This window comes from Notolepis coatsorum (assembly GCF_963971535.1).
Source record: "Notolepis coatsorum genome assembly, contig: SCAFFOLD_1378, whole genome shotgun sequence".
Classification (NCBI taxonomy): domain Eukaryota; kingdom Metazoa; phylum Chordata; class Actinopteri; order Aulopiformes; family Paralepididae; genus Notolepis; species Notolepis coatsorum.
In genome coordinates, this window is record NW_028173107.1 from 30,001 (window position 1) to 52,982 (window position 22,982).

At 45.5% G+C, this 22,982-nt stretch overlaps 1 pseudogene across 1 annotated transcript in view; it reads right to left on the minus strand.

Moving 5' to 3' along the window:
* Positions 1–13,912, minus strand: part of LOC311247889 (rabphilin-3A-like) — a 41,284-nt pseudogene extending 27,372 nt beyond the window's left edge. Inside the window, exons 1-4 of the transcript in view lie at positions 13,759–13,912; positions 6,338–6,541; positions 4,026–4,199; positions 2,459–2,538 (exon numbers count right to left, since the gene is read on the minus strand). The product of the transcript in view is annotated as a rabphilin-3A-like (transcript). The remainder of the gene's footprint in view (positions 1–2,458; positions 2,539–4,025; positions 4,200–6,337; positions 6,542–13,758) is intronic.
* Positions 13,913–22,982: the final 9,070 nt, after the last annotated feature.

Below are 22,982 nucleotides of genomic sequence, written 5' to 3' on the forward strand. Positions count from 1 at the left end.
CATACTCATCACACTTGTGAGGATAATTTCCCAGATCGATTTAGAAATAGGGTTATTTGTACGGTTAGGGGTTAGAACTAGGTTACGCTGAGGTTAGGGTTTGAGTTTAGGGTTAGAACTAAGTTACGCTGAGGTTAGGGTTTGAGTTTAGGGTTAGAACTAAGTTACGCTGAGGTAAGGGTTTGAGTTTAGGGTTAAGAGTTAGGGGATGAATGTAATAGATGTCACTAGAATGTACTCAAAAGTATGACAAGGAAGTGCATACTTACATTTACATTTAGTAATTTAACTGACGCCTTTTATCCAAAGCGACTTACAAATTGTGAACAAGTCAGCAGGAGGGGTACATCTCTGACAGCTAAGTGGCATTGTTTGTTCTTTTTTATTTCAGATATTGATTGAAGAAGTGTGTTTCTAGTCGACGATGGAAAATTGGCCAGGGTTCAGCTGTCTGTCCTGACTGTGATGGTTTCAGCTGACTGTGATGGTTTCAGCTGTCTGTCCTGACTGTGATGGTTTCAGCTGTCTGTCCTGACTGTGATGGTTTCAGCTGTCTGTCCTGACTGTGGTGGTTTCAGCTGTCTGTCCTGACTGTGATGGTTTCAGCTGTCTGTCCTGACTGTGATGGTTTCAGCTGTCTGTCCTGACTGTGGTGGTTTCAGCTGTCTGTCCTGACTGTGATGGTTTCAGCTGTCTGTCCTGACTGTGATGGTTTCAGCTGTCTGTCCTGACTGTGATGGTTTCAGCTGTCTGTCCTGACTGTGGTGGTTTCAGCTGTCTGTCCTGACTGTGATGGTTTCAGCTGTCTGTCCTGACTGTGATGCTTTCAGCTGTCTGTCCTGACTGTGATGGTTTCAGCTGTCTGTCCTGACTGTGATGGTTTCATCCGTCTGTCCTGACTGTGATGGTTTCATCCGTCTGTCCTGACTGTGGTGGTTTCAGCTGTCTGTCCTGACTGTGATGGTTTCAGCTGTCCTGACTGTGGTGGTTTCAGCTGTCTGTCCTGACTGTGATGGTTTCAGCTGTCTGTCCTGACTGTGGTGGTTTCATCCGTCTGTCCTGACTGTGATGGTTTCATCTGTCTGTCCTGACTGTGGTGGTTTCAGCTGTCTGTCCTGACTGTGGTGGTTTCATCTGTCTGTCCTGACTGTGATGGTTTCAGCTGTCTGTCCTGACTGTGATGGTTTCAGCTGTCTGTCCTGACTGTGGTGGTTTCAGCTGTCTGTCCTGACTGTGGTGGTTTCAGCTGTCTGTCCTGACTGTGATGGTTTCAGCTGTCCTGACAGTGGTGGTTTCAGCTGTCCTGACTGTGGTGGTTTCAGCTGTCTGTCCTGACTGTGGTGGTTTCAGCTGTCTGTCCTGACTGTGATGGTTTCAGCTGTCTGTCCTGACTGTGATGGTTTCAGCTGTCTGTCCTGACTGTGGTGGTTTCAGCTGTCCTGACTGTGGTGGTTTCAGCTGTCTGTCCTGACTGTGATGGTTTCAGCTGTCTGTCCTGACTGTGATGGTTTCAGCTGTCTGTCCTGACTGTGGTGGTTTCAGCTGTCCTGACAGTGGTGGTTTCAGCTGTCTGTCCTGACTGTGATGGTTTCAGCTGTCCTGACAGTGGTGGTTTCAGCTGTCTCTTTTAAATTTGAATGGTGGAAATTACAATCTCTGTTCGAAGGATTTTATGCACTTTGCCGTTCCCAATGTCCGAACAGAAATGGGAAAGAAAGCTTTTAGGTTTTCCGCACCTACTGCATGGAACAATCTCCAGTCCGATCTGAAGATCCAAAGCTTGGTAACACTGAATGTATTTAAGGCTATACGGTGAAGCCTATTGTATAACCACGTTTTCTGTGTGCAAATGTTTTATCTGACCATTTTGTAACGTCACTTTTATCTGTAATGTCTGTGTGTGTATTTTGAAACTTTGTGAAACAACTCACTGCAGCACCCACTTTACACACTTTAGAACACCTAAACACACTTTATATTTATTGGTAAAGAATGCGCACTACAACCCATACCTCATTACACCTTACTGTAAATTGTACCTCATCCCATTTCTGCTTTGCACTATATAGTATATTGTATATTAGTATATTGTATAGTATATTGTATAGTATATTGTATGGTAACTCAGTCACTTCTACTCTGCATTGAACATTGTACATATGTACATACTGAACACTTGTGTCCACGTACGTGACTTCTATTTTATACTTGCTATACTTATTTTATTTTATACTTATCTATTTTTGTCTAGCACAGTTTCTGGAGCGTAATAGAAAGAAGCATTTTGTATAAAAGTATTCTGTACTTCTGTATGACAACTAATACAGAAACTTGAACTTGCAATTCTTGGCCAGGTCTCCCTCCCTTGTAAAAGAGATCCTGGATCTCAATTGGGACAAACCTGGTTAAATAAAGGCTAAAAAAAAATTAAAACGTGCCCACGTCTTGGCACACCTACCTTGGCTCTGACCACGCAGCAGTGCAGGGCGTGGTTCTCAGATTCATAAAGCAGGCTGAACTCCAGGGAGCCCAGTGTGGCTGCAGACAGAAACACAAAGAGGACAATTAGTCAGCCGTCCCAGACGTGACCTGTTTCTACCTTTCACATTACGTGACCCCCGTTAGGAGAAACCTATTTCCTGGCTGGAGGATAAACATCGATTGGTATATGTGTGCTCGCGTTTATCACTCCAGTGGGAACTGCAGCTGCAGGCACAGGCGGGGGGGCGAAGTGTTTCTTATTGATTAAGATCAATGACCAAAAGGAAAACAACAGAACGAGATAGGTATTATAGGTTGATCGCGGAATTACAAGTGTGTTGGAAAAATACTATTTCTATGAAAACCCAGAGCCTCTTTGGAAGGAGAATAGTGATCATGGCGCCCTGAGATGGTGTGCTGGTCAGCTGACCCCCTCAGCTGGTCAGCTGACCCCCATCAGCTGGCCTGGGGGGTCTGGTCCTTCTTTTTTTAACCCTTTCACTGGCACACTACAGAAGGTTAACCCTTTACGGTTACCGTCGGTGGTGTGATAGTAAAGGGTTAACCTTCTGTAGTGTGGCCAGTGAAAGGGTTAACCTGCTGTTGTGTGCCAGTGAAAGGGTTAACCTTCTGTGTATTGTCGCAGTGAAAGGGTTAACCGTTTGGTAGTGCTGCAGCAGTGAAAGGGTTCAAAGTATAATCCCCGACCACTGTCATCTTGTAACTGTCTCTAAGCTGATTTTTCATTGTTTATTCTTATTTATTACATGGCGTTTTCACATTCGCCGAAATGCTTGATTGTGATTGGTCAATAGCCCCTGACAGCGGTGAATACTTTTTCGATAACTGACCGCTGCCATGGGCAACGCGCAATAATCACCGGTGATTATTGCTGTTCGCAGCTGGAGCAATCAAGCCCACTGACACACAGTGCATCAGTGCAATCAGACACACCTGCCGGCTGCCGGCGATAATAATAATCACTTTATTTGGGCTGACAGAGCCACAGAACAACTGCGTCTGCATTTGATCTCGTCTTGTCGATGGTGTAAAATGAATTATGTATATTGTTAGTAAGTTAGCCATGTAATAAGCGGGATAATGTATAGCTACGAGGTCATTGTCGCAAAATAATTTACCTTCACTGACGTTTAGAACACCTCGGCGAGGCGCCTCGGTATTCTAAACTCCGTGTCGGTCAATTATTTTCCGACAATGACCTCGTAGCTATACATTATCCCTTACTTATTGTGCCTATTGTATATGAATTCACTTGATAAACTGTGTCTTTGTCTTGTAAGCTCGTCGTTGCTGTAAATGAGGGTAACCCTCAGTGTCTCACGAGTTGAAATAAAGGTTTGAAATTAAATGAAATAGTGCCACCAGGTTTTTCCTTCCTTGCTATGTCTCCTTGTTATGTCTCCTTGCTATGTCTCCTTGTTATGTCTCCTTGTTATGTCTCCTTGTTATGTCTCCTTGTTATGTCCCTCAGTATTCCTCTACAGAGAGTGGACCGATCGCTCCAACAGTGTAGTCGGTCTTACTGGAATCATCCGAGTCGTACTCCATGTCATCGTCCTCCGCAGGGGCGGGGGGGGCGGGGGCAGGAGGAGGAGGGGCGTAGGACGGCACGGCAGCGGGAGCCACAGGATGTCTTTTCACCTCCGCGACAGGAGGCGGCGCTGTCTCCTCCCTCTGCGAGTATCTGTCCTCCGCCGCTGTGGAGCGAGAAGAGGTGGAGTTAGTTACAGTTTGACTCCCAACACCTTAAAAAACGTCCAATGATTTAGATGTTTATTCCTAATCTTAACTCATAGACCGCCGGGGATTAGTCGTCATCGCCCTGTGGTCGCTATGGATACAATGCCATGGTCATTTGGCAGTAACTATCTTCCGTTCAAGATGCAAAAAAGAAATAATCTTTCCATCCATACGTTCCCGTGTTATACCGTGGTGAATATAAGTATGGTTTTAGAGCGGTCTAGGGTAATTCATGAAATGCAAATTAAATCTAGATCATAGCTATTATGTTCCATCATGAATGCATGAAAGGGGGGGGGGGGGGGGGGGGCGTTTCTGATTATTTGATTGTCAGTAACGGCATTCGCATTGAACACTAAAAACGGTTATCAGCGCGATCGGTATGAAAGCATTGCAGGATCAAGCAAAAATGTACGTCAAATCGCCCTTACCTGTGGCCGGGAGTAATCCAAAAATAATATTCCAATTGTTTGATCACCATCTGGTACATCCAATGTCCATTTCGTCTACGGCATAATTCACCACAACATATGGATCGGAGATATTTGACGCGCTTCGATGGAACCGGCAGAACGGCTGCCCTCGCCTGACAAGGAAAAGTGAAACCGGAGACCTGGGGCCGTCCCACAGAGAAAGATACAAGGGTAAAAAGGGTGCTCGATACCGCCGTCTAGCGTGATGCGGCCGGTATTGCACTTTTACATTCTCATGATGATGTTAACCCCAAGTCTGTGTGCCTGTAATGAATAGAAATATCGAATAAAAGAAATAACGGTCAAATAGCGAGTATACTCGTTGTTGGCGTTCAACAATTGGCGGCCAATAACGAGTATACTCGTCGATGGCGGGGAATGAGTTAATACAGAATTGAATTCTAGTCAAAGACTCTAGTCACCCAAACAACTGCCTCTTTGAACTGCTGCCGTCAGGCAAGCGCTACCGGAGTCTCATGGCCGGTACAGAGAGACTCAGAAGGAGCTTCTATCCCCAGGCAAGTGCTACCGGAGTCTCATGGCCGGTACAGAGAGACTCAGAAGGAGCTTCTATCCCCAGGCAAGCGCTACCGGAGTCTCATGGCCGGTACAGAGAGACTCAGAAGGAGCTTCTATCCCCAGGCAAGCGCTACCGGAGTCTCATGGCCGGTACAGAGAGACTCAGAAGGAGATTCTATCCCCAGGCCATCAGGATGATGCTCAACGACTCTGTGCAACACTAACTCATCCATCTACATTCATTGCACACACATCCACCTGCACACACTCACTTTAAACAAACACTCACCTTTAACATTCACTTTAGACACTTTTTAACACTACATCATATTTGATCTATGTATTACTAAAAGATTTGCACTACGTCTCTACCTAATTTTTTGCAATTTGTACTTTAGTTTTGCATATTGTATATATATATATATATATATATATATATATATTTTTTTTATCTACTTTTTCTCCCCATTTTCTATTTTTCTCCCTTCCCCAATTTCGTATCGTCCAATTCTACCCTCCCCTGTCTCGAACGTTGTTAGGCCATGCCTCCCACAAGCCGGCTGCAATGTGGACGAAGCCTTGCATCACGTGTCCCCTCCGGTACACGAGGAAGCAGCCGTCGCATCTTTTCACCTGCACAGCGCGATCTCTCAGCGGCGAGGAGTAACGCGTGGGAGGGACATGCTGCCCCCGATACTTCCTGATTCTACTGCGCAGGCGCACCAACCGACCTGTAGGAGCCGCTGTCCACAACGTCCGATCCCCACCCACCAGCTTCCCTCCCCCTAATACTGCCAATTGTGTTAGTATGAACGACCAGCCAAGCTGGTAGCAACACGGAGAGCTGGGCTCAAACCCAGCATCTCCTGCGTTGGTGGCGAGCGCCTTGCCCACTGCGCCACCTAGCCGCCCCATATTGTATATTTTGTAGTGTTTGGTCTTTATTCTCTTTACTTTTTACTGTACGAAGCACAGTCTCAGGAGGCTCGTACAGAATGTACATGAAGCTTATGTGGAAAAAAGAAAACAAAACTTGAACTCGAATGCCATGCCCACGGCTCTATCGTTGACCCGGTGGATCTGTGCCCCGTTAGGTTCCTTACCCCTGGGAGGGGCGGGGCTGGCGGGGGCGGGCACGGCCTCCGGTGGTGGCGCGGCGGCCGCTCGGGGCGGTTTGGAGGCCAAGACGGGTCTCTCCATCCTCCTCACCACCGCCGGAGGGCTGGGCTCGGGCTGGGCCTCGCCGGCGCCCCCTGCAGTCTGACCACCAGAGTTCCACTGCTGCTCTGTCGCCGTGTGCGTGGCCTCTGAAGAGTCGGGGGGGTGGAAGAAGCACAGTGGGAAACAAATGAGGCAACGATGATGTGATTCATATTGATACGTTTATTATGGTAATGACCTACTAGTGTGACATCGGTGCAGACAAGTGGAACAGTCGTGGAATATGAGCCCAGGACCACAGGCTCAAAACCAGGGGGGGGGGCAGAGCCTTCGCTGCTGCAGCCCCCCCTCGGCTCTGGAACAGCCCCCCCCCCCACATAAGATCTGCCCAGAGCAGGGGCCTTTAAATCGCTGCTTAACCCTTGTGCCTTGTTAAGTAACTGACAGAGTTGTCACCTTATTAGTGCACGAAAAGATTGCATCACGTTCAAGGTCGTAAAAAACTTAATTTGTAATATTTCGTCATTCCAATTATTTTTCTATGAATACCACTATGAACCTCAACTCAACATATCTATCAAAGATTCCAAATATTTCCGTTTGTAGGGTTAGGGTTAGGGTTAGGGTTAGGGTTAAGTGGTCTGCACACGGCGGGCGACAGACGTCGCCTGGCGATGTGATCGCCTGTCGCTCAATGACAATCGCTTAGCCCCCCACACCAGAGGCGACCGTTCTCAGGTATAATAACTATGTGTCGCTCTGTTTAGCTGGGGGTGTTTCCCCCCGGGAGATATAGGAGGGCGGACCGAAGGGACCGGACGTTAGGTTGTTGTGAAGCGGGTTCGCAGGTAGCTGTGTTGTGCATTACGAGAGAGTATTAACCTGTAAAACCCATATTGAGCTGGAATTAAACCACCATATACGAATACAACCTCTCCTCATTCTTCCTGACATTACTGCATGCCTGGTCGCTACGATACGTTCATTACCACCGATTGGACAAGTATTGTTATGCAGCTGCTGAAAGAGAATGTTTTTTTTCACGGAAGACGCAAACTGTTTTGTTATCAACCATAATTTTCTTTGGACAATAAACCTTACAAACTCAGCTGCAGCCTGGACATTAAACTCTGTCAACATCCACAACTTATTTTGTTACCCGAGTATTAAAACACTAGTAGGTGCATCGTGGCGCATTGTTCATTTATTAGTTAATGACAAGCGGCCACTCTATAGCTTCTCAAACTAACGCTATTTATTTAAATTGTTCCCGTTAATAATAATGAACATAACCTTATGTAGCATGGTAATAATACGTAGATTGATCAATGAATGTATTGATACATTAAAGGTGTACAAATGATACACCAGTAGAACTTCTGCACTACTTCTACTGTAGAAGTCATGTTATTTCCTCATTGTCCTGCTGTGTCGCCTGCCGTCGCCTCCAAAAATAGGATTGAGGCGATATTTAGCGAGGCGACAGAAATATCTGCGCGACTGTCGCTTCAAAATCTCCTGCCGTGTGGGTTCTCTCATTCATAACAATGGAGGCGATACAATTCTGCCGGTCGGCTCGCTAAAAAAATCGGTCGCCTGGCTAAAATCGCTCGCCGTGTGGGGACCCCTTTAGGGTTAGGGTTAGGTTAGGGGACTGTTGAGCAAGTGTTGGGGTGGGCACGGGCACAGGGATGAGATTTTACCTTCTCCTAATCTTTCTGTCTGGGTAACCCTAACCCTAACCCTAACCCTAACCCCCATGGCAAGAAATAAACCACTATGGACGGTTTGAAAGCTAATATTGTTAACTTTTGTGTTAGAGGGTTTCAAAATCTAATCTTTTCAAATTCTGTGAATATATGGAAAATAAGCAAAAGGACACAATTTCATGACATAATAATCAACACAGCCATCGTTGTACACAGAAACACACAAAAATATAGGCAAAAAACACAAAATAGTCGCTAAGGGGGCAGAAGAGTTAAAATGCACCCTTTCTCCCTGGCCGTTGATCAGAGTTAGCCTAGTAGTTAGACAAATAAAAACAAACTTGAACTTGAACTTGAGATAAATAACGATAATAACGATAATAATAACTAGGGGGGGGGGGTTGAAAAGGGGGAAAGACGGGGGGGGGGGGGGCTCAGTCATCACAACCAGGCAAGGATGTCAGATATTCTATATGATTTAGAAAAGGTCTCCAAGTCTTCTCAAAAGAGTTTCGAGGGAACATCTGATATTTTCAAGTCGAATGGGACAGTAGTGACTCTTTCACCCACATGTTGTGAGATGGAGGTTGAGCATGTTTCCTCTGAAGGAGAACGAGTCGCCTGGCCAGTATAAGGCGGTAAAGGCAAGAACACGGTGCATGATTTTAGGCTGCAGAGAGGGACACCTCCTGGGTAGATAGCGGTATTGTACGCTGTGCCAATGGTTTTGAAGATCTCAGACCGGAACATGTGGCAAGCCAGTGGGGCAGGACCAGAACATGTGGGTATGGTCGGCCGGAGATTGTTTGTACCTATTATTACATCAGGTCAGTGACGTCAGGATACATTCGGGACAGCCTCGAATGAGTATAGTGGACTTTGTGCACAATTTTACACTGTATATATATGAGGCCATATGGTACAGTTACACGATAACCTGCGACCGGCTGGCCTGAGTGAGGCTGTCGTTGTTCTCGTTTACATCTCTGTTCTGTCGACGCCGTCGACGCAGAAGCTTCTCCAGGTGATCCTACTACTAGATTGTGACCCGGGCCGAATTCCCAGAGCTGATCGATGAAGACAAGTCGAGTCGTATCTCTTATGGTATTTTGGGTTTATCTTTTTGTTTTATTGGAAGATTTAGTACATATTTATACATTTCAGTTATCCAAATTATACAACTTCCATTTCCTTCCCCATTCCTATCCCCTAATCCCACCCAGTGAGGGCGACGACAAACATACATGTAAAAATAAGAAATAAAAAAAAATAAAGAAATAAAGAAATAAAGAAATAAAGACATTTAAATAATTAAACACAAGTACAGATGTGGCAGACAAAGCTACGCAAAAAGAAATGAAGTCAAATTAAAAGAAAACAAAAGAGGAAAAATATATATATATATATATAAATAGGAAAGACCGTAATAATAATATATAATATAAGTAATACTCTCCATTTTAGTAGCGTGATTTCCAGATGGTAAAACAAATAAAATGGAAAGTAAATTTAACACCCTTAGCAGACCACCACAATGCCATCTCCCCAGCCATACGTGGTCTAGCAGTGTCATGAAGGTAGATGGGGGGAGGAGGGGGGTCATGGGGTCCCAAGTTTGGAAGGAGTCATATGGGTTTTGAAATGAGATAGGAAGGGCTGCCATGTTTTGTGGAAGGTATCTGTGTGGCCTTGTGTTGTAAATCTGATTTTCTCTATATGTATAAGAGACATGACATTTTCTTATGGTATTTTGTGAACTCGACTCTGAACTTAGAAGGTAGTAAGCTGTGACCTGTGGAAGAAGAAGGCTCTGATCAGCCATGTTCCTAAAGACAGCATCCCCCTGGAGCTCGTCGTACCGGCCTCAGGCCCCGACCGCCCGCCCGCCCGCCTCCTCCTCTATCACCGTGAAAAAACCCATGAATAACTTGCGAGGTCAGAGCCCGACGAGGGGGAAACGGAGCTTGACCTCAATCCGGTGCAATTTGCCCACAAGGCACACAGGGTCCGCTGAGAACACAACCGAAGTCACCCTAGTTAACCTTTAAACGCGGAGCGGGGAACAAGAGCCGCGCCGCCGACATTGTTATTCATTGATTTCTCTGCAGGTTTCTGAAACAAGCCCACATTCTAGCCATGAGGCGCACAGAACCTTTTTTTTTGGAGTTGAATCATAATCCGGTGGGTTGGAATATTATTGGATTTGTTTGACATTCAGGACACAAAGGATCGGATGAAAGGGAACGGCATTTTATCAGATTTATTAACCCTTTCACTGCCACACTACAGAAGGTTAACCCTTTACTATCACACTACCGACGGTTAACCTGCTGTTGTGTGGCAGTGACAGGGTTAACCGCTTTGGTAGGGCGGCAGGGAACGGGGTTAAGTTGTTTTCTACGGGGCGCACCCCAGGGCTCTGTTCTCTCACCCTTACTTTATATTCTGCACACTGACATGTTCCCAGGTGCTGATAAGATAAGATAAGAAAAGCGTCTAGCGTCAGAGGTGCGTCTAGTGGTGCGTCCAGCAGGGTATACCTGGCCGCGTCAACATTTTAGGCAACCAACTTGTGTTCAGCGTTTCTCTGATTGGCCAAGACGCCCATGTGACCGCGGCAGCGCGAGACAGCGGCAGTGCGGAAATAGGCTGCATTCTATCGCCATGCTCTGCGACAAACTCTAACCTTAACCAACTCCGAAACAATGCCTAAACTTAACCCTAACCATAACCAACTCCGAAACAATGCCTAAACTTAACCCTAACCTTAACCAACTCCGAAACAATGCCTAAACTTAACTCTAACCTTAACCAACTCCGAAACAATGCCTAAACTTAACCCTAACCTTAACCAACTCCGAAACAATGCCTAAACTTAACTCTAACCTTAACCAACTCCGAAACAATGCCTAAACTTAACTCTAACCATAACCAACTCCGAAACAATGCCTAAACTTAACTCTAACCTTAACCAACTCCGAAACAATGCCTAAACTTAACCCTAACCTTAACCAACTCCGAAACAATGCCTAAACTTAACTCTAACCTTAACCAACTCCGAAACAATGCCTAAACTTAACTCTAACCTTAACCAACTCCGAAACAATGCCTAAACTTAACTCTAACCTTAACCAACTCCGAAACAATGCCTAAACTTAACCCTAACCTTAACCAACTCCGAAACAATGCCTAAACTTAACTCTAACCTTAACCAACTCCGAAACAATGCCTAAACTTAACTCTAACCTTAACCAACTCCGAAACAATGCCTAAACTTAACCCTAACCTTAACCAACTCCGAAACAATGCCTAAACTTAACTCTAACCTTAACCAACTCCGAAACAATGCCTAAACTTAACCCTAACCTTAACCAACTCCGAAACAATGCCTAAACTTAACTCTAACCTTAACCAACTCCGAAACAATGCCTAAACTTAACTCTAACCTTAACCAACTCCGAAACAATGCCTAAACTTAACTCTAACCTTAACCAACTCCGAAACAATGCCTAAACTTAACCCTAACCTTAACCAACTCCGAAACAATGCCTAAACTTAACCCTAACCTTAACCAACTCCGAAACAATGCCTAAACTTAACTCTAACCTTAACCAACTCCGAAACAATGCCTAAACTTAACTCTAACCTTAACCAACTCCGAAACAATGCCTAAACTTAACCCTAACCTTAACCAACTCCGAAACAATGCCTAAACTTAACTCTAACCTTAACCAACTCCGAAACAATGCCTAAACTTAACTCTAACCTTAACCAACTCCGAAACAATGCCTAAACTTAACCCTAACCTTAACCAACTCCGAAACAATGCCTAAACTTAACTCTAACCTTAACCAACTCCGAAACAATGCCTAAACTTAACTCTAACCTTAACCAACTCCGAAACAATGCCTAAACTTAACTCTAACCTTAACCAACTCCGAAACAATGCCTAAACTTAACTCTAACCTTAACCAACTCCGAGACAATGCCTAAACTTAACCCTAACCTTAACCAACTCCGAAACAATGCCTAAACTTAACTCTAACCTTAACCAACTCCGAAACAATGCCTAAACTTAACTCTAACCTTAACCAACTCCGAAACAATGCCTAAACTTAACTCTAACCTTAACCAACTCCGAAACAATGCCTAAACTTAACTCTAACCTTAACCAACTCCGAAACAATGCCTAAACTTAACTCTAACCTTAACCAACTCCGAAACAATGCCTAAACTTAACCCTAACCTTAACCAACTCCGAAACAATGCCTAAACTTAACTCTAACCTTAACCAACTCCGAAACAATGCCTAAACTTAACTCTAACCTTAACCAACTCCGAAACAATGCCTAAACTTAACTCTAACCTTAACCAACTCCGAAACAATGCCTAAACTTAACTCTAACCTTAACCAACTCCGAAACAATGCCTAAACTTAACTCTAACCTTAACCAACTCCGAAACAATGCCTAAACTTAACCCTAACCTTAACCAACTCCGAAACAATGCCTAAACTTAACTCTAACCTTAACCAACTCCGAAACAATGCCTAAACTTAACTCTAACCTTAACCAACTCCGAAACAATGCCTAAACTTAACCCTAACCTTAACCAACTCCGAAACAATGCCTAAACTTAACTCTAACCTTAACCAACTCCGAAACAATGCCTAAACTTAACTCTAACCTTAACCAACTCCGAAACAATGCCTAAACTTAACTCTAACCTTAACCAACTCCGAAACAATGCCTAAACTTAACCCTAACCTTAACCAACTCCGAAACAATGCCTAAACTTAACTCTAACCTTAACCAACTCCGAAACAATGCCTAAACTTAACCCTAACCTTAACCAACTCCGAAACAATGCCTAAACTTAACTCTAACCTTAACCAACTCTGAAACAATGCCTAAACTTAACTCTAACCTTAACCAACTCCGAAACAATGCCTAAACTTAACTCTAACCTTAACCAACTCCGAAACAATGCCTAAACTTAACTCTAACCTTAACCAACTCTGAAACAATGCCTAAACTTAACTCTAACCTTAACCAACTCCGAAACAATTCCTAAACTTAACTCTAACCTTAACCAACTCCGAAACAATGCCTAAACTTAACTCTAACCTTAACCAACTCCGAAACAATGCCTAAACTTAACTCTAACCTTAACCAACTCCGAAACAATTCCTAAACTTAACTCTAACCTTAACCAACTCCGAAACAATGCCTAAACTTAACTCTAACCTTAACCAACTCCGAAACAATTCCTAAACTTAACTCTAACCTTAACCAACTCCGAAACAATGCCTAAACTTAACTCTAACCTTAACCAACTCCGAAACAATGCCTAAACTTAACCCTAACCTTAACCAACTCCGAAACAATGCCTAAACTTAACCCTAACCTTAACCAACTCTGAAACAATGCCTAAACTTAACCGGCGAAAGAATGCACGTTAAAAAATAAATAAAATAAAAAATGTAAGTGATTCGAACTTGTCACCAACGCACCGCAGGCTCCACAGCAAGGCGGCGAACCAGTTGAGCTAACCGTCGATGTTAAAAGAGGGGGGATTACGACTGCATAATGCCGTAATGCGTCGCCGCGGGGCGTGGCTAGGCGCAAGCTGTTTGTCTAAAATTATTAAGCTACCTGGCCGGCTCTGATGACCTCCTGGCACCTCCTGGAGCTCCTGCTCGCCGCTGCTCTCCACGCTGGTTTGTCTGGACCCGGAGAGAAGCAGAGGAGCGGGCAGGACCTGTCCAGTCTGGCCTTTAAAGAACCACGCCCCGGACCGCTTCAGCATCTGGAGCAGGAGCACACACACACACACACACACACACACACACACACACACACACACACACACACACACACACACACACATAGACACACACACACACACACATAGACACACACACACACACACATACAGGCATGCAAACACACATGGACACACAGAGGGAAGGGCAACAGAAAACTGATTAATGCATATAATCAATTTGACGTTTCATCGCATTAGCTGCTTCCTGATTGCATACGCAGCTGGGACATCAGTCTACTGCCTGAACAAGAAGGGACTCTGGGCGAGAGCATCAGTTACACGGCTCAGATGGAACTATATCAGCGTGAAATGTGGATTTTCTATGCAGTACTGACTGAGTATCTCAGCGCTTTAGATGAAGAGTTTCCTTCCAAAATGAGATATTCACCGTTTGAAAGACAACTTATTTGGCAGAAGCACTTGCTGGCATGAAAGCAGTACATTATATTATGGTAAATAAATAGTAACATTTATATATGATATTGAACTTCTATTCAATATATCGGTATATGATATTGAACTACTATTCAATATATCAGCATTATGATATTGAACAATATATCAGTATATAATATAATATATAATATAATATTAAACTACTATTCAATATATCAATAAATTATAAACTGACATGTGGTCATAAATCAATATTTTTCAGAGTGTTGCATATTTTTGGCGATCTTTTTTTTATCAAACGTTTTCAAGTATTAACATCACTAACATGTCACAAAAGTATGTAGAATGTATATTATCATCAATACGTAGTTTAGCAATAGGTTAAAAGTGCCATTAGATCGTTTTAAGTTTTATTCCAAGACGGAAACGGAAATGGACATTTTGAACCATGGGAATTGTAGTCTTTTTGCTGCCATTTTGTAGAAGGGGTGCATAGCTGTCGACCAGCGTCGGAATTTTTCTGAACTACACTTCCTGTCAGATACTGTGGGGGTTCAAAGTTCAGCGTTCTGAATGAATCATATGAATAACTGTTATGATTCGCGATAATAAGCCACAAAAGGTAAGGTTTTTGACAAATATTGAAACGCAGTTAGTTTCTCCTCCCTATTGTTAGCATGTAGGAACAATTAGATCTGAAATTAGTTTCAAAACAGTTGCACTGTGGGGGAAATTAAAAAGTACACTAGATTACAGTAGATTTCATTATCTGTTCTTATGCACGCCTGGTGATACTAAATCCAAATTGAACTCAGGCATTTGAAAGATAATATATGTATATATATATATATATATATATATATATATATATATATATATATATATATATATATATATATATAAATGTGTGAATTGGCTATAATAAGGTAATGTATAAGCATCATATTCTATATTCTATAATAATATTTCGAATTGCATTGATCCGGATGGGAGAATTCAATACTGTATCTACAGAACCTTCGGTTTAATCATCTTCCCTTTATTAATTTACTTCGATTTTTTGTACACATGATCTCAAGAGGGTACTGAAAGAGATCAGTGGCAGTTTTTTAAGTTTGGTCATTATTATCATGGTGTTATTTACTGTCAAAGATGCAAAGAAGAATCATAATTCATATTCTCCTTTGTTTCATCACAATTTAAGCAAGCCTAGTAATAGACACAATATTTCTGACACTGTGAATACATTCCCTGAGGTCCATAGATGTACCTAGATACCAAGAATATGCAAATGGACCTTGTAGAAGTGGAGCAATATTCCATTTACCTAGGTATATATTTTAGGCGGATTTTCACATCGTGTGGAACAGGTTAAGCTTCTATTCAATATATCAATAAATGATATTAAAGCTCTATTAAATATATCAATACATTACATTAAAGCTCTATTAAATATATCAGTATATGATATTAAACGTATATTCAATATATCAATATATGATATTAAACTACTATTCAATATATGATATTAAACTACTATTCAATATATGATATTAAACTTATATTCAACATATCAATATATATTAAACTTATATTCAATATATCAATATATGATATTAAACCTCTATAGATATTAAACTTATATTCAATATATCAATATATGATATTAAACTTCTTGGCTTAAAACCTTAGCTGATAAGATAATAACTGTGAGGTTCGCCTTTCCCTGGACCTTTAATTCCCTGTTCTCCTCACTTCTCCAGCCCCCACCCTCGCGCTCGTTTAGCCTCGTCTGCTCTTCAGCAGCCCACACCCTTGGACTATCTGTCAGTATCTGTTTGATTGGTTCTTGCCGAACACACACTTCTAGTTCGAGTATCAATTACCATCACGCACCTGATGTGTATTCTAATTAGCGCCCCTGTGGGTTTTAAATACCTCGCTCTTCCCCTCAGTCCTTGTCGGGTCATTCCGTATCATATCTCTATCAGCAAACTCCTATGGGAGGTTCTCAATCTGTAGGCTCCTACGGGAGTTTCTGTTTCTGTCTGTTATGCTGTTTCATCTCCGGCGTGAGATGCGCTCAAGCCTTCGCCACCTGTCGCCGTTTGCCTGGAGGGAGACACTGTACTGCGCTCTCTAATCCTCTACGGGAGGTATTCCAGTGTTCCACTCCAGACCTCCGAGCCAGACGCGCTCTTCACTCCAGACGCGCATCCAGACGCGCATCCAGACGCACTCCAGACGCGCATCCAGTCTCCGCGCCAGATGCGCTCTCCGTACCGGCGCGTACTCCAAGCAGACGCGCACCACTCAGACCTCCGCGCCAGATGCGCTCTCCGTACCGGCGCGTACTCCAAGCAGACGCGCACCACTCAGACCTCCGCGCCAGATGCGCTCTCCGTACCGGTGCGTACTCCAAGCAGACGCGCACCACTCAGACCTCCGCGCCAGATGCGCTCTCCGTACCGGCGCGTACTCCAAGCAGACGCGCACCACTCAGACCTCCGCGCCAGATGCGCTCTCCGTACCGGCGCGTACTCCAAGCAGACGCGCACCACTCAGACCTCCGCGCCAGATGCGCTCTCCGTACCGGCGCGTACTCCAAGCAGACGCGCACCACTCAGACCTCCGCGCCAGATGCGCTCTCCGTACCGGCGCGTACTCCAAGCAGACGCGCACCACTCAGACCTCCGCGCCAGATGCGCTCTCCGTACCGGCGCGTACTCCAAGCAGACGCGCACCACTCAGACCTCCGCGCCAGATGCGCTCTCCGTACCGGCGCGTACTCCAAGCAGACGCGCACCACTCAGACCTCCGCGCCAGATGCGCTCTCCGTACCGGCGCGTACTCCAAGCAGACGCGCACCACTCAGACCTCCGCGCCAGATGCGCTCTCCGAGCCGGCGCGCTCTCCTCCAGACGTCTGGCCTGCGCCCTCCTACTCCTCCCTGTAAGCGGCTCCGGCCCTCGCCCTGTCCAAGGCCTTAACCCTGTTTCTCTCTGTCCCTGTCTCCAGCCCGCCTCCGCGGGCCTCTGTCCCTGTTCCCCTCCAGTGCCCCAGTCCCTCGCCCAGTCCAAGGCCTTAACCCTGTTTTCTATGTCCCTGTCCCCAGCCCGCCTCCGCGGGTTTCTGTCCCTGTTTCCCCTTTCTAGTCCTCCTAGTCCTCCCTGTCCAGTCCTTCTAGTCCTCCTAGTCCTCCCTGTCCAGTCTTTCTAGTCCTCCTAGTCCTCCCTGTCCAGTCCTCCTAGTCCTCCCTGTCCAGTCCTTCTAGTCCTCCTAGTCCTCCCTGTCCCCAGCCCGCCTCCGCGGGCCTCTGTCCCTGTTTCCCCTCTCTAGTCCTTCTAGTCCTCCCTGTCCAGTCCTTCTAGTCCTCCTAGTCCTCCTTGTCCAGTTCCTCCTAGTCCTCCCTGTCCAGTCCTCCTAGTCCTCCTAGTCATCCCTGTCCAGTCCTCCTATTCCTCCCTGTTTCCCGCCCTGTCCCTTGCCCTGGCCCTGTCCGTTAGCCTTTCCCTTAGCCTTCCCCTTAGCCAGCTCGCCTCTTAAAGGCACTGTGCCTATTTTCCCAAGTTCTTGTTTTCCTGTAATTTGTGTTCTCCCTTAAAGGGACAGTGCCGTTTTCTGTTGTTTTCAATAAATGCCCTGTTCTTGGCTTACTCTCATACCTGTCTTGTGTTGTGCGATTGGGGTCGGTTACAAACCATAACAGTACGACCCGACCAGTCGACGACCCCAGCCAGCACAGACGGTGTATGTTGAGTTTGCCTTTTTTTTTTTCTTTTTCTCTAGTTCCCCTGTTAGTTCCCCTGTTGACTCCCCTGTTAGCTTCCCTGTCAGCTCCCCTGTTTAGCCTGTTAGTCTCCCCTGTTAGCTTCCCTGTTAGCTCCCCTGTTAGCCCTGTTAGCTTCCCTGTTAGCCCTGTTAGCTCCCCTGTTAGCTTGTTAGTCTCCCCTGTTAGCTCCCCTGTTAGCCTGTTAGTCTCCCCTGGTTTGCTTCCCTGTTAGCCTCGTTAGCTCCCCTGCAGCTTGTTAGGCCTCTACTACCAGCATGGCCCCAGTCTGCTAGCTTAGCCCCGGCTGCTAGCACAGCCTATATGTTAATGCAGCCCTTGCTGCTGGCATAGGCCCTGTAGCTAGCCATGCCCAGGCAGCTAACCCGGTCCCTCTGCATGGCCCCAGTCTGCTAGCTTAGCCCCGGCTGTTAGCACAGCCTCTATGTTAATGCAGCCCTTGCAGCTAGCATAGGCCCTGTAGCTAGCCTTGCCCAGGCAGCTAACCCGGTCCCTCTGCATGGCCTCCACTTTTTTTGTCAGTTTTCCCACTGCTAGGACTGCCCCTTCAGCTAGCAAGGTCAGTTTTCCCCACTGCTAGGACTGCCCTTTCAGCTAGCAAGGTCAGTTTTCTCCCACTGCTAGGACTGCCCCTTCAGCTAGCAAGGTCAGTTTCCCCACTGCTAGGACTGCCCTTTCAGCTAGCAAGGTCAGTTTCCCCACTGCTAGGACTGCCCCTTCAGCTAGCAAGGTCAGTTCCCCACAGCTAGGACTGTCCTTCCAGCTAGCTTGTTCTCTCACCCTGTTCCAGCCCTGTCTGCTAGCCTAGCTCCGGCAGCCAGCGCAGCCTCTATGTTAATGTAGCATTACAGCTAGCATAGGCCCTGTAGCTATCTGTGCCCTGGCTGTTACCCTTCAGCTACCCTAGTTACCCCTCAGCTCCTCTAGTTACCCCTCAGCTCCTCTGGTTACCCCTCAGCTCCTTAGTTACCCTTCAGCTCCTCTAGTTACCCCTCGGCTTCCCTAGTTACCCCTCGGCTACCCTGCCCCTTTGCTAGCCCCGCTTTTGGTGTAGCTTCCCCGCTAGCATGGCCCAATTTTTTGTTTTGTTGCCTTGTCATTTCCCCTGCCCCTCTGTCTGTATTTTTTGGGTCGCCCGGTGGCTCCCGTGGAGGGGGGAGTACTGTGAGGTTCGCCTTTCCCTGGACCTTTAATTCCCTGTTCTCCTCACTTCTCCAGCCCCCACCCTCGCGCTCGTTTAGCCTCGTCTGCTCTTCAGCAGCCCACACCCTTGGACTATCTGTCAGTATCTGTTTGATTGGTTCTTGCCGAACACACACTTCTAGTTCGAGTATCAATTACCATCACGCACCTGATGTGTATTCTAATTAGCGCCCCTGTGGGTTTTAAATACCTCGCTCTTCCCCTCAGTCCTTGTCGGGTCGTTCCGTATCATATCTCTATCAGCAAACTCCTACGGGAGGTTCTCAATCTGTAGGCTCCTACGGGAGTTTCTGTTTCTGTCTGTTATGCTGTTTCATCTCCGGCGTGAGATGCGCTCAAGCCTTCGCCACCTGTCGCCGTTTGCCTGGAGGGAGACACTGTACTGCGCTCTCTAATCCTCTACGGGAGGTATTCCAGTGTTCCACTCCAGACCTCCGAGCCAGACGCGCTCTTCACTCCAGACGCGCATCCAGACGCGCATCCAGACGCACTCCAGACGCGCATCCAGTCTCCGCGCCAGATGCGCTCTCCGTACCGGCGCGTACTCCAAGCAGACGCGCACCACTCAGACCTCCGCGCCAGATGCGCTCTCCGTACCGGCGCGTACTCCAAGCAGACGCGCACCACTCAGACCTCCGCGCCAGATGCGCTCTCCGTACCGGCGCGTACTCCAAGCAGACGCGCACCACTCAGACCTCCGCGCCAGATGCGCTCTCCGTACCAGCGCGTACTCCAAGCAGACGCGCACCACTCAGACCTCCGCGCCAGATGCGCTCTCCGTACCGGCGCGTACTCCAAGCAGACGCGCACCACTCAGACCTCCGCGCCAGATGCGCTCTCCGTACCGGCGCGTACTCCAAGCAGACGCGCACCACTCAGACCTCCGCGCCAGATGCGCTCTCCGTACCGGCGCGTACTCCAAGCAGACGCGCACCACTCAGACCTCCACGCCAGATGCGCTCTCCGAGCCGGCGCGCTCTCCTCCAGACGTCTGGCCTGCGCCCTCCTACTCCTCCCTGTAAGCGGCTCCGGCCCTCGCCCTGTCCAAGGCCTTAACCCTGTTTCTCTCTGTCCCTGTCTCCAGCCCGCCTCCGCGGGCCTCTGTCCCTGTTCCCCTCCAGTGCCCCAGTCCCTCGCCCAGTCCAAGGCCTTAACCCTGTTTTCTATGTCCCTGTCCCCAGCCCGCCTCCGCGGGTCTCTGTCCCTGTTTCCCCTTTCTAGTCCTCCTAGTCCTCCCTGTCCAGTCCTTCTAGTCCTCCTAGTCCTCCCTGTCCAGTCTTTCTAGTCCTCCTAGTCCTCCCTGTCCAGTCCTCCTAGTCCTCCCTGTCCAGTCCTTCTAGTCCTCCTAGTCCTCCCTGTCCCCAGCCCGCCTCCGCGGGCCTCTGTCCCTGTTTCCCCTCTCTAGTCCTCCTAGTCCTCCCTGTCCAGTCCTTCTAGTCCTCCTAGTCCTCCTTGTCCAGTTCCTCCTAGTCCTCCCTGTCCAGTCCTCCTAGTCCTCCTAGTCATCCCTGTCCAGTCCTCCTATTCCTCCCTGTTTCCTGCCCTGTCCCTTGCCCTGGCCCTGTTCCGTTAGCCTTCCCTTAGCCTTCCCCTTAGCCAGCTCGCTTCTTAAAGGCACTGTGCCTATTTTCCCAAGTTCTTGTTTTCCTGTAATTTGTGTTCTCCCTTAAAGGGACAGTGCCGTTTTCTGTTGTTTTCAATAAATGCCCAGTTCTTGGCTTACTCTCATACCTGTCTTGTGTTGTGCGATTGGGGTCGGTTACAAACCATAACAATAACATTGTAAAGAATGATTTTTAGAAATATTGAGGAATGACCACAAGGTAACAATTATTCTATCCTATATATTTTATAAATAGCGTTTGGAAATGAAGTCCTTCGGGGTACAGGGTGGATACATACAACACACAACTAACTACAGACAATATTTACACAGTTCAGAATTACTATGTTATTGTAATGTGTTGCAAATGAGCAGCACTTCCTTTCTGACTCAATATCAATATGATATCTGTATGATATTAAACTTCTATTCAATATATCAATACATGATATTAAACTTCTATTCAATATATCAATATATGATATTAAAGCTCTATTAAATATATCAATATTTGATATTTAACTTCTATTTAATATATCAATATATGATATTAAACTTCTATTCAATATATCAATATATGATATTAAATCTCTATTAAATATATCAATATTTGATATTAAACTTCTATTCAATATATCAATATATGATATTAAACTTCTATTCAATATATCAATATATGATATTAAACTTAATTCAATATATCAATATATGATATTAAAGCTCTATTAAATATATCAATATTTGATATTGAACTTCTATTCAATATATCAATATATGATATTAAACTTCTATTCAATATATCAATATATGATATTAAAGCTCTATTCAATATATGAATATTTGATATTAAACTTCTATTCAATATATCAATATATGATATTAAACTTATATTCAATATATCAATATATGATATTAAAGCTCTATTAAATATATCAATATATGATATTAAAGCTCTATTCAATATCTCAATATTTGATATTAAACTTCTATTCAATATCTCAATATATGATATTAAACTTCTATTCCATATATCAATATTTGATATTGAACTTCTATTCAATATATCAAATATCTAATAGACTGTCTATATGGGGATCAGAACTGCCCCCTCGCTGGAGACATTTAAGTCCTGACTAAAAACACACTTTTACTCCCTATAGCATTCAATAAACCCAGATGTTCCCCACGCCCCCTAACTCACGCACTATCCTGCCCCCTCCCCCCACGCCCCCTAACTCACGCACTATCCTGCCCCCTCCCCTCACGCCCCCTAACGCACGCACTCTCCTGCCCCCTCCCTCCCCCGTGTATCTGTCCCCTGTGCCGCATTATCCTTTGTGCTCCATTATCCTGTAGGTCGCGTCGTTGTACTTTAGTAAAGAACCCCATGTTGTCTAGTGTCCCGCTAGTGTCCCATCATGTGCTTTATTGTACTCTGTGCTACTCTCTCCGTGTGTTGGCTTACTGTTGTCTTATTGTCTGACTGTACTGTCTTGTCCTGCTGTGCCTTTTTGTATTTTATACATTTTTTATGCATTTGACTGTACAGCACTTTGGTTGGCTCTTCAGTTTTTTTTTATTTCTTTTAAACCTGCTTTATAAATAAATGACTTGCCTTGACTCGACTCAATGGAACATAATGGAACAATGTTTCATTTTATCTTATTCCACCTTTTATTTTATTGTACCGTAATTGTCGGTCACCTAAAAACGACCAAATCTAATTCCTTGTGTGTATAAATAAACTACTTGGCAATGAAGACCTTTCTGATTCTGATGCTGACGTTGAAATAAAACACTCCTCCTGGCTTGTCATGGATTCGGAGTGTGAATGGAAATACATTTTTACCGGAGGCATTGGATGATGAAATGTATTGTTTTTAAGTTAACCCTTTCACTACCACAATACAGAAGGTTAACCCTTTATACTATCACAGTACAGACGGTTAACCCTTTACTACCTACCGCCTGTAGTGTGATAGTAAAAGGGTTAACCTTCTGTAGTGTGGTGGTAGTGAAAGGGTTAACCTGCTGTCGTCATGCGGCAGTGAAAGGGTTAA